Genomic DNA, 15,624 nt, shown 5'->3' with positions numbered 1-15,624 from the left:
AGAGGACAAGAACCATGATGGTTTCTGACCCTCTTCCCTCCTTATAAGAAATAGGAACTACTCTGGCAAGGTATAATCAGCTCCTTCTTTGAACCTTTGCAGAGAATCCATCAGGGCCCTTGTGTAAGCCTTCAGTGATTCTCAAACTATGAGCCAAAACTACCCCTGCAATTGTGAACACCACTTACCTGCCGCACACCACCATTATCCCCATTATCCTCATCACTTTCACCATCCTCATTGTCATTGTCAATATCATCTTCTTGAGCCAGGATATGCAGAAAATTAATAGGCTCACCTTTCTCTGTTCATTTGGAGGCTAAGGAAAGGAAAGAATAAATTTGCATTAGCAGTATGGTCCAAGGGGCAGAACTGACATTATGGAACTTTCCTGGCTGTAAGAATTATTAATAAAATATAGTGAAAAGTATACATCTGTAATAGTGGGGAAAGTGCTATATTTAGAGACAGGAAGACCTGGGTTCAAATACTGCCTCTACCACTTACTGGCTATGTGACCCTCAGTAAGTTAATTACCACTAGAAGCCTCAGAAAACTACCTAGAACTTAGTAACTGAATCACAGACAGGTTATGACCTCTCTTGTTGAAGGAAATTGCCAGACTGGAAGTTGTTTACATTGACAAAATCACAGATTCTTTCTTTCTTTTTTTTAACCATATACATACTTGTTTTCTCACTTTCCCCCTCCCCAGCCCAGTCTTGTAAATTGCACTATTACAGGGAAGGTCTGGTGAAGACATTCTCTATACTCATATAGATCAGTAACTTACATTCTACAATTTAGGGTTTTTGAGGATTGCCTAAGGAATTGAAAAGTTAAGTTATCCAACCTGTAGGTGTCAGAGGAGAGACTTGAATTCATGTCTCCTTGATTCCAAATCCTGTTCTCTGTCCACTAAGACTTTCTGCCTCTTACCTTGCACATTGTTGGTGTTTAATAAATGCTTTTTGAACTACAACATTTAATTGAATTACATCTTTGTATCCCTCTAGATCTTAAGCTTTGTTTGTATGTTTCTGCTCTTCCTTTTAAAAGCCAAGTTTTGGGGCATCTAGGTAGTTCAGAATAAGAATCAGGCCCAGAGACTCCTGTCTTGGGTTCAAATCTGTCCTTAGGCATTTCTTGGGTGTTTGACCCTGGACAAATCACTTAACCCCCATTGCCTAGCCTTTACTGTTATTCTGCCTTGGAACCAATACACAGCACTGATTCTAAGATGGAAGGCAAGGGTTTAAAAAACAAAAACCAAGTCAAAGTGATACATCCTCACTTTACTAGGTCCTTTCTTTTCACCAATTACAATTGAAAACTCTTTTTGCTGTCTCTATAATTACTAATACCAGGTTTCCCAGATTTCTCCTCAGCATGTCTTCTATAAATATTTCTCCGCACAATCCACCACCTGGCCCTATACTTAAGTGGATTCTGTTACATGGTGTGACTTATTGAGAGACACTGGGAAGGTTCTTATGTAGAATATAAATTCCTTAAAGGTAGGAATTATTTTCTTAATCGCTGCCTTCCATCTTAAAATCAATACTATTGAGAGGTAAAGACTAGGCAATTGGGATTGAATAAGTGATTTGCTCAGGGTCACATAGCCAGGAAGTGTCTGAGGACAAATTTGAACTCAGGACCTCCCATCTCTAGGCCTGGCTCTCAGTACGCTGAGCCACCTAGATTCCCCTGGGAAACTACTTTTAAAAATTTGTGCCTAGCATGCTCTGAGTTTAAGAAACACTTAAATGCCACTTGGATTGGATCCCCTGGAAGAGTAAGAGGAAAAGAGCACTGAATTATGGGAGTCAGGAGACCTGGCATCAACCTCTTCAATTTAATTCACTAAATTCAATGAGGATGCAAGGATGTAAAATGATATGAAACTTGCCTTCAGGAAACTTCCAGTCAGTCATCAACTTACTCATAATACCAGAAATGTATCCAGTTAGGCAACTCCATAATAAATCTCTATACAGTGCATGACACTTGCCAGAGGAAGCACACAAAACAACAAAGTATCAAAAATCCAGGTAGTGGATGATGAGGATTTGGAAAAGATACTGACAAAGAGCTCTGAGGAATTTGGAGGTACGCTGATCTTCCCAGGCCGGTGCTCTCCCCCTGGTGAAATTACTCTGTATTACTTTCTGTCTATTTGTTGAAGAATATTTTATGTCCCGCAATAGAATATAGTCTCCTTGAGGACAGGGATTGTTTCTTTCTGCCTCAAAGTCTCTAACTCCATGAACATAGTAAGTGTTTAACAAAACGTGTCCAATTGAATGAAAAGGTTGTCCAAAAACAAATGTTGCATCTGACAAAACACGGCCAAGGACCAGCTCTGAGAAACTGCCTCTAGATGCTGCTGCCCTCAGGACTGTACTGATATGTGCATGTCAGAATGGATAGAGCCTTACTCACAAAGTAGGGGCAATTAAGTGGTTCAGTGGATAGAGAACCAGGCTGAGAGATGGGAGGTCCTAGAATCAAATCTGACCTCAGATACTTGTTAGCTGTATGACCCTGGACAAGTCACTTAACCCCTATTGCCTAGCTCTTATCACTCTTCTGCCTTGGAACCAATATACAGTATTGATTCTAAGAAAGAAGGTAAGGGGTTAAAAAAAAAACACATAATTAAAAGTGTGAAGCCCTTACCTCTCTTCTGCCTTGGAACCAAGACAGCATTGATTCTAAGAAGAAAGGTGAGGGTTTAAAAAAGCAAAAACCAAATCAAAGTGGTATCTCTTTACCTCCCTAGACTCAGGTATCCAGTAAGCCTACGTACCTAGAACACAGATAAGAATTCAGGAGGAAACGAAAATTTCCTGAAAAAAATACCAACTTTTTGGATCCTGATTTGGTTGATCAGCATTTCAGCTATTATTTAGTGTTTTCACTATCACTCTTAAATTTGTTCTGTTGATAATAATGTTGAACAGCTCAGGGCTGAGGATGGACAGATGCCTGGAGCCCTGCCTCCCCCATAATTTCAGCATCGACCAATTAATGGATGTTCTTTGGATGCTACCTAATTGTAGTCTGGAGTCTACCTAATTGTACATATCTGTCCAACATCTCTCCTCTTGTGTACAACGGCAGTACGAGAGACTTCATCAAATGCTTTGTTGGAAACTTAATAGCATCTATCTTACAGAGTTGTTGGGAGGATCAAATGAGGTAACACGTAAAGGGCTTGGAAAACATTTTAATGTGCTACAGAAATGATAGCTGTTATTATTATTATTCTCTTGAACTACTCAGCTAGTTATTCTGTCCAAAAACAGCAGGTTAAAAGCAGCAAATTAGAAAGAGAGGAAGATAATAGGCAGCCGTAATAACTATGAGGAGAAGCAGCAGCAGATGGCCTGGGAACAAAGTTGGGGACAGGAAAAATATAAAAAGCTGACATAAGAATTCCACAATTATAGCATGCTGTATCTGCAAAAAACAAACAAACAATATTTCTAGGGACATTGAGGGCATCATTAATAGCCCAGTGCTGATTGTTAGTATTCGCTGCCACCAAATGATTCTACGTTTATTTCATATTTATTACATCATTTATTAATATTGTTTCATATTTAGCCAGATTGTTAAATTTTCCTATCACAATAGGATTTTAGATCCAGAGTTGGAAAGGACTTGAGAGGGCATCTAGACCAGCTTCCTTATTTTACAGATAAAGAAAACGAATCCCAGAGAAATTAAGTGACTTACCCAGAAATAATACAGGTAAATTGGGCCAGGAATAGGATTTGAGCCCACTACCTTTGATTCCAGAGCCCAGGATTCTTTCTACAGCACTACATGCCTCCTTTGAAGGTAGGAGCTTTTTCAAGTTTTCACTTTGTATTCCTAGCTCCTACCACAGTGATTGACACATAGTAGGTTGTAAATGAATCTTTATTGAATTGAATTAAATGATCATTATTCATAACAACTAAATGATCAAGTACAGTTATCTGAATACTATACTTGAGTTCAATAGACTTATATTTAACAATGCAATGTGATATTTTCAAAGAAGAACTGGATTTAGTTTCAAAGGACACGAGTTCAAATCCCACCTCTGCTATTTGTTTACTAGCTTTTACAAGTCACTTCTCTCCAGGTCTCAGTTTCCTCATTTTGAAAATGGTCTGGCCTCAAAGGTGCCTACTAAGACTTGATGCTATTTTATGTATCTCAGTTCTGCTCTGACACTTATTTTAAAAACAAGGATTTGTTCCAACAGCATTGACATATGAGGGAACAATTTGAGTAAAAAGTATAACATGAATTTCTAATTTGCTTATGTCTGATTTCATCCAGGAGAAACAACTAGAATGAAAAAAATTGCATCCAACTGCAGAGAGCCAAAAAGAGAACATTGAGCTACACCCATCCAGGACTTCTGACTTTCTGTCAGATTCCAGATAACCCTCCTTCCTTTGCTGCGCAGTAGTTTACAAGCCGTAACCCTTCTGCTTCCCACTTTGACAATCAAGTCTTTTGCAAGATAAAATTTAGATATTTGTTGTATATCTTCTGATGCTATAGACACTGTTGGCAGAAAATGGCTGGTCCACATGCACCCTGACCCCAAAGCCAACCTTCTGGAACTATAGCAACTGAGGCCATCCTCTTGTCCACTGCAATAGACTTAGCCAGCTCATGCCCCATGGGAACCAGGGTGCAGGCCAAGCAGTAGCCCGAAGTCAAAGAGATCGCCATTGCTTATAGTGTTTGTGTATTGCTTCCCATTCAACAAATATCAAACTGTGCTTCTAGTTTATTAGGTTCCTTTCTTTTTTATATGAAACTGACAAGCATGTTTGAGTGTTGTGCCCCAATCGTGCTTCTCCCAATAAGCTGTGGGGTTTTTATTGCTTGATTTTTCAGAACATGGTGATTTTTTAAGGGATTCATATGTTGGGGTAGAACAAACTATATTCTGTCTAAGAAGGCAGGGACGTGTCAAATCAATCTTAGAAACATCTTTATCTATGGAAATGGGTCTTGATCAATGACACATGTTAAACCCAGTGGAAATGCTGGAGGGGGTTGAGAGGAGGGGAGGGCAAGAACATGAATCTTGTAACCATGGGAAAATATTCTAAATCATCTAATTAAATAAATTTTTCCAAAAAAATTAACAAAAATTTAAAAAAGAAACATCTATATCTAAGAAGATTAAAATAAAAATAAATAATAATAAAAATAAAATAAAATGTTTTGATGCTGAAAGAAGTAAGCCCTTAGTTCTCCAGAATCACCTCCATCAAGGACCAGGTCTTGCCTATTGGCCTATTGTTTCTTATCTAGCACCAACATCTCCCCCTCTCCCCAGGGAATTTGCTGCAGGAGTTTTCTCAATAAAATCCCCAGGAAATCCAAATAGATCAGCTCCTGAATCACTCAGGGAAATTCTCTGGAGCTCTGAATGAGAGCTATGAATCTAGTTGGCATTTGGTATATAAGAACAGATAAACATATTCCAGTATGCCAATAAGGCTGTCAAGGTGATGGTAATTAATATTTAGTAACCCCACACACACACACAATCATCTATTATTTAATCACAATATATGCCCTACTTGTGAATGGCCAGATCTAATGGGAAAGACAGTGAGGTGCATTTCATTTCGTGATATTCATTTGCTATGTCACTTTGCAGGAATGATTTTTGTATTTCTAAATCTTATCTCTGGTTGCAATCCAAGGACCACCAGACTGATCCCCGGGTAGTTTAGGTTTGAGACTGGAACAGAAGGAGATATTCATAGTCTATAAAGCAGTTAACAAAAAGAGATTTACTTAGCCACAACAGGGAGGAAATATTCAATTAGGTAACAAATTTTTGACTGATTTAGCTGAACACAATTCTTGTGCCTCTAAGTTGCCCCAGTGGTGCATAGATTAAGCATTAGGCAGGAGCTGGCATTCTTCATAGATTTTTGTACTCTATACTCTAGCAATGAGGAAGTTATATCAATGGCTTAACCCTTTAGTCTACTGAGCCAATTGAATTTTGAGGGTATTTTCAATATATTTTAAGGAAAAAAGCTAACCAATCCCACAGAGGAGGAAGGAAATTTTGATAGATATTTTCCCCAACACACCTCCTGTATCATATAATTAACTAATGTTTCAACAAATAGCTAAAAGGGAAAGGTTTTTTTCACTTCTACCCTTTTCATTCCCAGAATAAAGTCAATCGACAGTTAATCTATGTGCTAATGTAAGTGTGGTATTGGAAAAAAGGATTTGGTGTGGGAATCTAAGATGGTAGCAAAAAGGTAGAACCTCAGTTGAACTCTCCCAACATTTCACTCCAAATAACTTTAAAATAATGCATCAAATAAAATTCTAGAAAGGTGGAGCCAATAAAAAAGTTCAGGGTGAGATATTTTTCCATCCAAAGAACACTTAGGAGGTCAGCAGGAAAGGTCTGTCACACCTGGGTTTAGGTCAGAGCAGTTAGAAGGAGTCTACTTAAACGAGTGGTCAGGTGTAAGTTGACTATGATGGATGAAATTTTGTTGTGTTTTTTCATTGAAAGGATGAGGAAGCAAGATGCACTGGGAGAATGGGGAAGGGAGAGGAAGAATGGGAAATGATCTCATAAATGAGGCAAACAAGAAAGAACTTTTATAGTAGAGGGGAAAATGGGGAAGGATGGGCAATACTTGAATCTTATTCTCATCAGATTTGGTTCAAAGAAGAAAGAGCATCAACATAGAATAGAAAAAGAGCAGAACTGTAAATTAGGCGTCCAATTTTTAAAAATTAGAAGTACAAATTTAAAATCCTCAATTAAATACCAAATTGGAAATTCTGAAAATCAAAGGAGAGATTCATAAAATTGAAAGAAAAAAATTGAACCAATAAATAAAGCTAGAAGCTGGTTATATGGAAAGAGAAAAATAGATAAGCCATTGATTAATTTGATGTACAAAAGAGAAAGAAGAAAACCAAGAAAGCAATTTCCCTGATAAAATCCTCATTTCTCAAATTTATAAGTCATTCCACAATTGATAAATGTTCAAAGGATATGAAGAGTCAGTGTTTAGAAGAAAAAAATCAAAGCTATCTATTGTCATCTGAAAAATGTTCTAAATCACAATTAATTAGAGAAATGCAAATTAAAACAACTCTAAGGAACCATCTCACATTTATCAGGTTGTCCAATAGGACAGAACAAGAAAAGGAAAATGTTTAGGGGATGTGGAAAAATTAGGATACTGATGAACTTAGTGTTGTAACCTGATGCAATCATTCCAAAGAACAATTCAGAACTATGCCCAAAGGACTACAAAACTGTGCATCCCCTTTGACCCAGCAATACCACTGCACATTTTGTATCCCAAAGAGATAAAGGAGGAAGGGAAAATAAACATTTACAACCGCTCTTTTGTGGTGGCAAAGAATTAGAAATTGAGGGAATAGCTATAAATCAGGGAATGGTTGAACAAGTCATGGTATATGGTTGTGAAATAATAGTATTATATTATAAGAAATGACCAGCAGGATAGTTATGAACTGATCCAAAGTGAAGTGAGCAGAACTGAGAGAACAGTGTAGTAACAGCAAAAATGTACAATGATCAGCTGGGAATGACTGAGTTATTCTACTCAATACAACAATCCAAGACAATTCCAATGGACTTATGATTTAAAAAATGCTACGTATCTCCAGAGAAAGAACTGATGGAGTTTGAATGCAGATTAAAACCTAATTTTTTCACGTTTTTCATGCTGTTTTTGCAAAATGGATAATGTGGTAATATGCTTTGTATGATTTCACATGTATAATTGAAATCACATCTCCTGACTTTACAATGGGTGAGACAAGGGTTAAAGAGAGGGAGAGAATTCAGAAACTCATTTTTTTAATGATTATTTAAAATAAATAAATAATGAAAATTTCAAAATAACCAAGAGCAAAAGCTTCTTTCAAAAAGGGATTGGTTTTTTTTGTCTTTGCATTTTTTTAGTCCATAGCACAGTACATACACACAGTACACAGTACATAAATGTTTGTTGATTAAGTGATAAAAAGAATCTTCTTTTATTAGTTAACTAATTTATTATTTATTAATAAGTATTTCTTGAGTGCACAATATGTTTACCACATTATGACAGGTAAATATGACTAACTATGGATATACCTTCAGTTATGGATGACTAACCTGTAAACTTTTACCCTGGTGAATGAGATATGATATTTGTGCCATGGTATCAGGAAGGTAGCAACTGCTGCCTGGAGATCTGAGGAATGTAAACATGTAACAATCTTTTTCTAGTGTTTCCAGTGGCTAGCATATAAAAAGAGGAGAGGGGGAAGCTGGGTGGCTCAGTGGATTAAGAGCCAGGCCTAGAGATGGGAGGTCCTAGGTTCAAATCTGGCCTTAGATACTTCCTAGTTGTATGACTCTGGGCAAGTCACTTAACCCCCATTGCCTAGATCTTACCAGCCTTCTGTCTTGGAAGCAATACATAGTATTGTTTCTAAGATGGAAGGTAAGGGGTTTAAAAAAAAGGAGATAAGTATGCTTTTCTGTGGGTGTTCAAAAAAACTAGTTCGTATGCCCAAAGGGCTTTAAAAGACTGTCTGCCCTTTGATCCAGTCATACCATTGCTGGGTTTATACCCCAAAGAGATCATAAGGAAAAAGACTTGTACAAAAAAACTCATAGCCGCACTCTCTGGAAATGAAACTGGAAAATGAGGGGATGCCCTTCGATTGGAGAATGGCTGAACAAATTGTGGTATCTGTTGGTGATGGAATACTATTGTGCTCAAAGGAATAATAAAGTGGAGGAATTCCATGGAGACTGGAACAACCTTCAGGAAGTGATGCAGAGCGAGAGGAGCAGAACCAGGAAAACATTGTACAACAGAGACGGATACATTGTGGTACAATCGAATGTAATGGACTTCTCTACTAGCAGCAATGCAATGATCCAGGACAATTCTGGGGGACTTATGAGAAAGATCACTATCCACATCCAGAGGAAGAACTGTGGGAGTAGAAACCCAGAAGAAAACCAACTACTTGATCACATGGGTCGATGAGGATATGATTGGGGTTATAAACCCTAAATGATCACCGTAGTGCAAATATCAATAATATGGAAATAGGTCTTGATCGATGACACATGTAAAACCCAGTGGAATTGTGCATCAGCTCAGGGGAGGGGGAAGGAGGGAAGGAAAGAACATGAATCATGTAACCGAGGAAAAATATTCTAAATTAATTAAATAAAAATTTTCAATTAATGACAATTAATCAATGACTCTCTACTTCAGTTGATATAGCCATTCATAATGGGGCTTTAATGTGGAAATAAGATGCATTTGTGTCTGATAGTCCCTTTATGAGGGAAGAACCTCTTTGAGTCAAGAAAGGAACATGATAACTAGCTATGCAAATGACTTTAAATGGCACTTTAAATAGCTGGCCAAATTCTAGCAGTTCTAGTTCTGGAGATTTGAGAATGTTTCGTAAAGGCAAAAGCCCTTGTCTATGCCAGAGGGCATCTGGTATTTATCAACCACATCATCAGTACTATTGGACCAGTACGAGACAATGGATCCAATCAAAAGCAGACAAACCAAGGACAGATACAGACAAGACATCCTTGAGAGGAGGCAGTGTCAGGGAGTGTGATCCACCAGAGACTCAAGGAAGGAGTAGACCCTGAGAGACAGCTGAGGGGCTGTGCAACAGAGAGAGAGATTACATTGAAGAGGAGCCATGTGAGAACCACATAAAGAGAAAAAAGGATCTTCAGGTCATGTAGTGCCAGGCGTTGTAAGTTATCCTTTACCACACATGCTACAAATGTACCCAACATTTTACTTTAAGACTGAGCCCACCATTCCCATAAATAATGTGTATTTGTGGGAGAGTATACTCCATGATTTTAGTGGAAATGCTTATGCCAACTATTCTCAATGTACCTTTTCGCCTTTGCTAAAAGCTTAATCTAATGACTGACTGTGGATGAGAAGCATATTGGTGGGGGCTCATGAGCAATAAATAGTAGTAGAAGTAGCCAGCCACAGAGTAACCTCTGGAAACTGAAGAAGCAGACAGCTGTCTGGAATCCAACCTTCAAGTGCCAGTGCCAGGTGGGCGATTATCCCAGAAGAGAGTGTTAGGTTGCTAGTGTAGACCTTGCCCTTGAACAACAAAGGAGGGACAACCAGATGGGACTTTTGCTAGTGTAGACCTTATCCTTGAACAACAAAAGGTGGGACTTCCCTGCGAAGAAGCAGTGAGCCTGCAGAGGACTGGTGTGCCTATGTGACTTTCTTTGCGTATCTGTATTGGTGTTCACTTGTACACACCCTTTGCTATGTGTCCTTTGACCTATACCAGGCTGCAGAGCTGCCCAAGGTCTTGGAAACAGAACACAGAGCTGTGGCAGTGATGAATCTATGTCACAAGACCAACAAAAGCTGTATCCTCAACAGCCTTAGGTCATTTCCTCCCCATTGGGATGCACCAAAGTCAGAGGTCATGGAACCCTGGCACAAACACACCAAACATAGGAATAGCTGCCTGTACACACTCACTGCCTTGCTGATTAAGAACATTAGCGTGACCTCATGGATCCTCTACCTAATGAACCTTCTCTACGATGGAAGGCCACAATTTTTCCCTTTATCATAGAGCTAAGCTGAAAGCCCAACTTGCAGCTCTTAATGGATACAATGCAAACTAGAAGATACTAATGACCTTCCTTGCTCGTGGCACAGAAGAGACCTTCTTAACTTCAAAGTGAAGGCAAAAACGAGCACCAAATAAGCATGTCTCCCCATCTACATGCTGATGCCAGTGAAGCCTTGGCAGAGAGGGATGAGGGCACCTGCACTCTGTCATTGGCATCTGGATAAAAAGTGGACAGAGCTATGAAATGTTTCCCCAAGTACCCCAAACAGTCAGTTAACCAGCATTTAGTAAGCCCCTACTATGTCACAGAGCCTGTGCTGATGGTACAAAGGGGGAAAATAAGCCCTGCAACAAGTCATAGTTCAATGGGAAAGCCAACACGCAAACAATTATATACAAACCAGGTACATACAGGGCAAACTGGAGATAATTAGCAGAAGGACAGCACTTGGCATTAAGGGGGAGGAGGAAAGGCTTCCTAGAGAAGATGAAATTTCAGCTGGGACTTGAAGGAAGCCAGGGAGGTCAGGAGATAAAGAGAGTTTAGACCTAAAACCCATCCTCATGATTCCAGCTAGAGTGCAACGTTCCTAGCTACCAACACAAAGATGAGGGAATGCTTGATTCAGCCTCATCCCAGAGCCTACTCTTTCCACTTTAGTCATAACTCATACAACATGCATTTATTAAGCACCAGTAACACAATGGAGCATGCTGGGTAGTGGGGATAATACGATAAAATGAAAAATAGCTCTTACCCTCAAGAAACTTACATTCTTTTTTTAGTTTTAACTTTATTTTATTTTAATAACAAATATACACATAAGTTTTCCAAGTTTATGTGATTCATGTTATCTCTCTCCCTTCTTCTCTCCCCACTCCCAGAGTTGACAAGCAATTCTACTGGGTCGTACAAGTATTATCACTCAAAACATATTTCCAAATTACTCATTTTTGTAAGTGAATAATCATATAAAACCAAAATCCCAAATCATATACCCAAATAAACAAGAGATAAATCATATGTTTTCATTTGCAAAGAAACTTACCTTCTTAAGAGAGGGGAGAAAGAGAGACAAAGATGAAGAGAGACAGAGAGAAGAGCCAACCTTTACACTGATGAGTAAATGTGAGAAAATTTTGATCAGGCAGAAGAATCAAGAAAGGTTTCCTATGTAGGAGGTGGTACCAGAGGACAGTCTTGAAGGGACCTATAGATGCGAAGAGGCAGAGGTGAAGAGAAGGGTCATACCAGGCAAGGGAAACAATGTAAGTATAGGCACAAAGATGGGAGATGGGGATGCCAATTTTGGAGAACTGCACATAGGCCAATTTGGCTGAAATATAGAATACTGAAGGAGTAATGAGCAATGAATGGAAAAGTGGACTAGAGCCATACTAGGAAGGCACTTTAGAGGCTCAGCTCAGGAGTTTGTATTTCATCTAATATAAAAGACTCTCTTAAGTTCCCTTCTGGCATTATTAGTAGTAGCACCACTGGCTGTCATTTCTATAGTCCTTTGATGTTTGCGAAGCACTTTATAGACGTGATCACATTTAATTTGATACTATCTATGATTATACCAATAATGTACTTGCTAGGAACACAACTGGTTCATGATTTGTTTTGTCAATAAAACTAAAAAGTAAATGCCATTTCATCTACTTTTGAATTACCCTAACAGGTGTTGATTAGTCTTCCAGGCTTTCTCTTATTAACTTTTAATAGCAGATTATGAAAACAGTAAGACTACTAGTACAGGAATCACATAAACAAGCAAAAATGTAGAGTGGGGAGAGGGATTCTTGAAATAAAAGAGGGATGGAAGCAATTTGGACATTAAATAAAAAAGATCTGAAGAAAAATCTTGGCTTTTGAAAATGATCTATTCCTTTAAATTATTCTTGTTCGTTTTGTTAAACTACTAAAACAAATTTCCTTCATGAGAAACATAAAATTAATTTAAGTGCTAAATTCCTTCCTAGGAAGGTTATTCCCTCAGCAAGAACTTTTTGGTATAATAAATCTCTTGAATGTTCTAGTAAAACCTATTGACTCTATCTCAGAATATGTTTAAATGCTTTCACTTAAAAAAAAATAGATAAATGACATAATGGATAGAGCACCGGGCTTGGAATCAGGAAGACTTATCTTCTTGTGATCAAACCCAGACTCAGATACCTACTAGCTGTGTGACTGAGCAAGTCGCATAACCTTGTTTGCCTCAGTCTCCTCATCTGTAAAATGAGCTGGAGAAAGAAATGGCAACTCATTATAGTATCTTTGCCAAGAAACCCCCCAAATGGAGTCACAAAGAGTCAGGCACAACTAAAATGATTTGACAACAAAAAACCAGCACAGAATTATTAAGGAAACAAATTATACTGAAATATATTTAACAAAATATTGAAAGAAAAAAATTCACAGCATCCTTGTGAGAAAGCAACACTATGTGAGATGGGTGGTTCATTGACTTACTCTGAGTACAGAATTGGCCCTGGGGGGTTGGCATCAAGTATCTCAAAATGCACCTCAAATACTTGGTGATTTTCACCTGATCACAGTCACCTCCATCACTTTTTCTTTCTGATACACACAAAAATTACACAAAAAAATCACAGCAGAATAGAAAAAAGTAAACTGGTGCTGAGACTCAGAGAGCTGTGTTCAAATCTCATTTCAGATGCTTACTGCCTGTGACCTCAGACAAATCACAATCTCCTTGGACCTCAGTTTACTCACCTCTAAAAGGAAGGGACTGGACTAGATATCCTTGGAAGTCTCTGAGCTCTGTGTCTACAATTCTCAGATTACTGTGTCCATTTTTGCAGTTATAGTATTCACTTGCCATCCTCAGATTCCGCACTGTCACTCAAACCAAATGCTAACTCCATCCTCCGGCCACTCAAGCTTTCCTCCCTACTTCATCACCAGCCTACAAAGGCTGCTTCCCAACACACACATTTCACCAAGTCACAGTATGAGAAAAGCCTCCTAAACACCCTCTTATGATGGGGAGAGGGAGCAATTAAAAACACCAGCAACCCAAGTTTCCTTTGCCTCCATGCACAGATGTTATATTTTCAAGATCTATCAAAGTGTAGCTTGTACATCTGTCCAAATCATTTGTTTTACAGTTTAGTAAAAAGAGAACCCCATGATGGAATACTATTGTGCTAAAAGGAATAATGAACTGGAGGAATCCCATGTGAACTCGAACAACCTCCAGGAATTGATGCAGAGTGAGAGGAGCAGAACCAGGAGAACATTGCACACAGAGACTGATACAGTGTGGCACAATAGAACATGATGGACCTCTCTACTAATAGCAATGCAATGCCCAGGACAATTCTAAGGGACTCATGAGAAAGAACGTTATCCACATCCAGAGGAAGAACTGTGGGAGCAGAAACACAGAAGAAAAACATAGGATCAATCGCATGGTTTGGTGGGGATATGATTGGAGTTTTGATGTTAAAAGATCACTATTGCAAATATTAATAACATGGAAATGGGTTTTGAACAATGCTACATGTAAAACCCAGTGGAATTGCTTGTCAGCTTCAGAAGGGAGGAAGAAAGAGCTGGTGGGGGGAGAATCAAAGAATCATGTACCCATGGAAAAAATGTTCTTTTAAAAAAAATTTAAAAAGAGAATTCCAGAAAAAGATTCAACAAATCAATAAATATTTATTAAGCACCTACTATGTGCCAGGCATTATGCTATATAATTGTTGTTCCAGATAAGTGACCTGCCCCAAGTGAAACACATAAACAATAACAGAGATGGGATTGGAAGCAATCTTTTGACTCTAAATCCCAACACTTTTTTTCCATAATGGCAGATTCCAGAGGGTCTAAACTAGGCAGTGCAGTCAGCAAATACACACACACGCACACACATGTGAACACATACACACTCCAACACATACATATATGCACTCAGAAAGTAAGTTATTTAGGCACAGTCTAAGCTCCCTCTACCTGTGAAGAGACTACCAAGGTCTCAGAATGATGCTCATCAGATATAGCATTGAGTCAAGTCTTTTTATCACAATCCTACACGTGTGAATCATCTGGGATTAACAGCAAGCTCCAATAGGCATATTCTATATCTCATCAAGTGTAGATTGGGAGCATTGGCTTAATTCTCTGTTCCTGAGTTCTCTCTGATGGGGAATTTCCCTAGGACCCAGAATCCCCTGTGAGTGCGAACTTGGTGGCAGTCCAGAAACCACAGTTCCTCCCACTAAAGGATAACAGTCTTCCCCTGAGGTCCAAGAACAATACCTGTTCTCAGAGCTGTGACAACTAGAGGCCCATCTGGACTTGGGCAGTGCATTGGGACGATACCTCCGTTGTGACTGCCTTGAGGCTTTTCCTCCCCAAATTCCCCAGCCTCTGGTAACTTCACCGCTTCTGGCCCCCTCCTCTGAGAAGTCCTTAAACTCTCTAAACCAGAACAATTCCTATTGCTGGTACAGGAGCTCAGAAACCCATTCAGGGTCACCTCCTAGGACTCCTAGAGCATCTCTGCCTGGCGAGAGCACCTGCAGTCACAGACAACTTGTGTACCATCCTTCAAAGGTGTCTTCTTGGCCAGAACAAGACCCGTCTTCTCCCCAGCCCATCAGGTGACTAGTTTAGTGGCCTTCTATCTTGAAAGTTTCTCTGTCAGGGGACCCCATGATTTTCTTTTTTAGAGGAAGGTGGAGGTGTATTTGTTGAGAGTCTTTTTTGTTGTTGTTTGGAGATCTGTGTAAACCATTGGAGCATTTCTTTATTGCTATACGGTCATTTCAGTTGTGTCCAACTCTCCATAACTCCCTTTGGGGTTTTCTTGGCAGATACTGGTTCACCATTTCCTTCTCCAGCTTATTTTATAGATGAGGAAATTGAGGCAGACATGATTAAGTGACTTGTCCAGGGCCACACAA

At 39.0% G+C, this 15,624-nt stretch overlaps 1 long non-coding RNA gene across 2 annotated transcripts in view; it reads right to left on the bottom strand.

Moving 5' to 3' along the window:
- The window catches only part of LOC103102527 (uncharacterized), a 77,277-nt gene that overhangs the window by 50,078 nt on the left and 11,575 nt on the right, over nt 1-15,624 (bottom strand). For both annotated transcript variants that reach the window (XR_008913432.1, XR_008913431.1), the window contains exon 2: nt 189-319. This is a non-coding gene — a long non-coding RNA (uncharacterized LOC103102527). The remainder of the gene's footprint in view (nt 1-188; nt 320-15,624) is intronic.

This window comes from Monodelphis domestica, chromosome 7, assembly GCF_027887165.1.
Source record: "Monodelphis domestica isolate mMonDom1 chromosome 7, mMonDom1.pri, whole genome shotgun sequence".
NCBI classification, from domain to species: domain Eukaryota; kingdom Metazoa; phylum Chordata; class Mammalia; order Didelphimorphia; family Didelphidae; genus Monodelphis; species Monodelphis domestica.
This window is presented reverse-complemented; position numbering and strand designations above follow the sequence as displayed.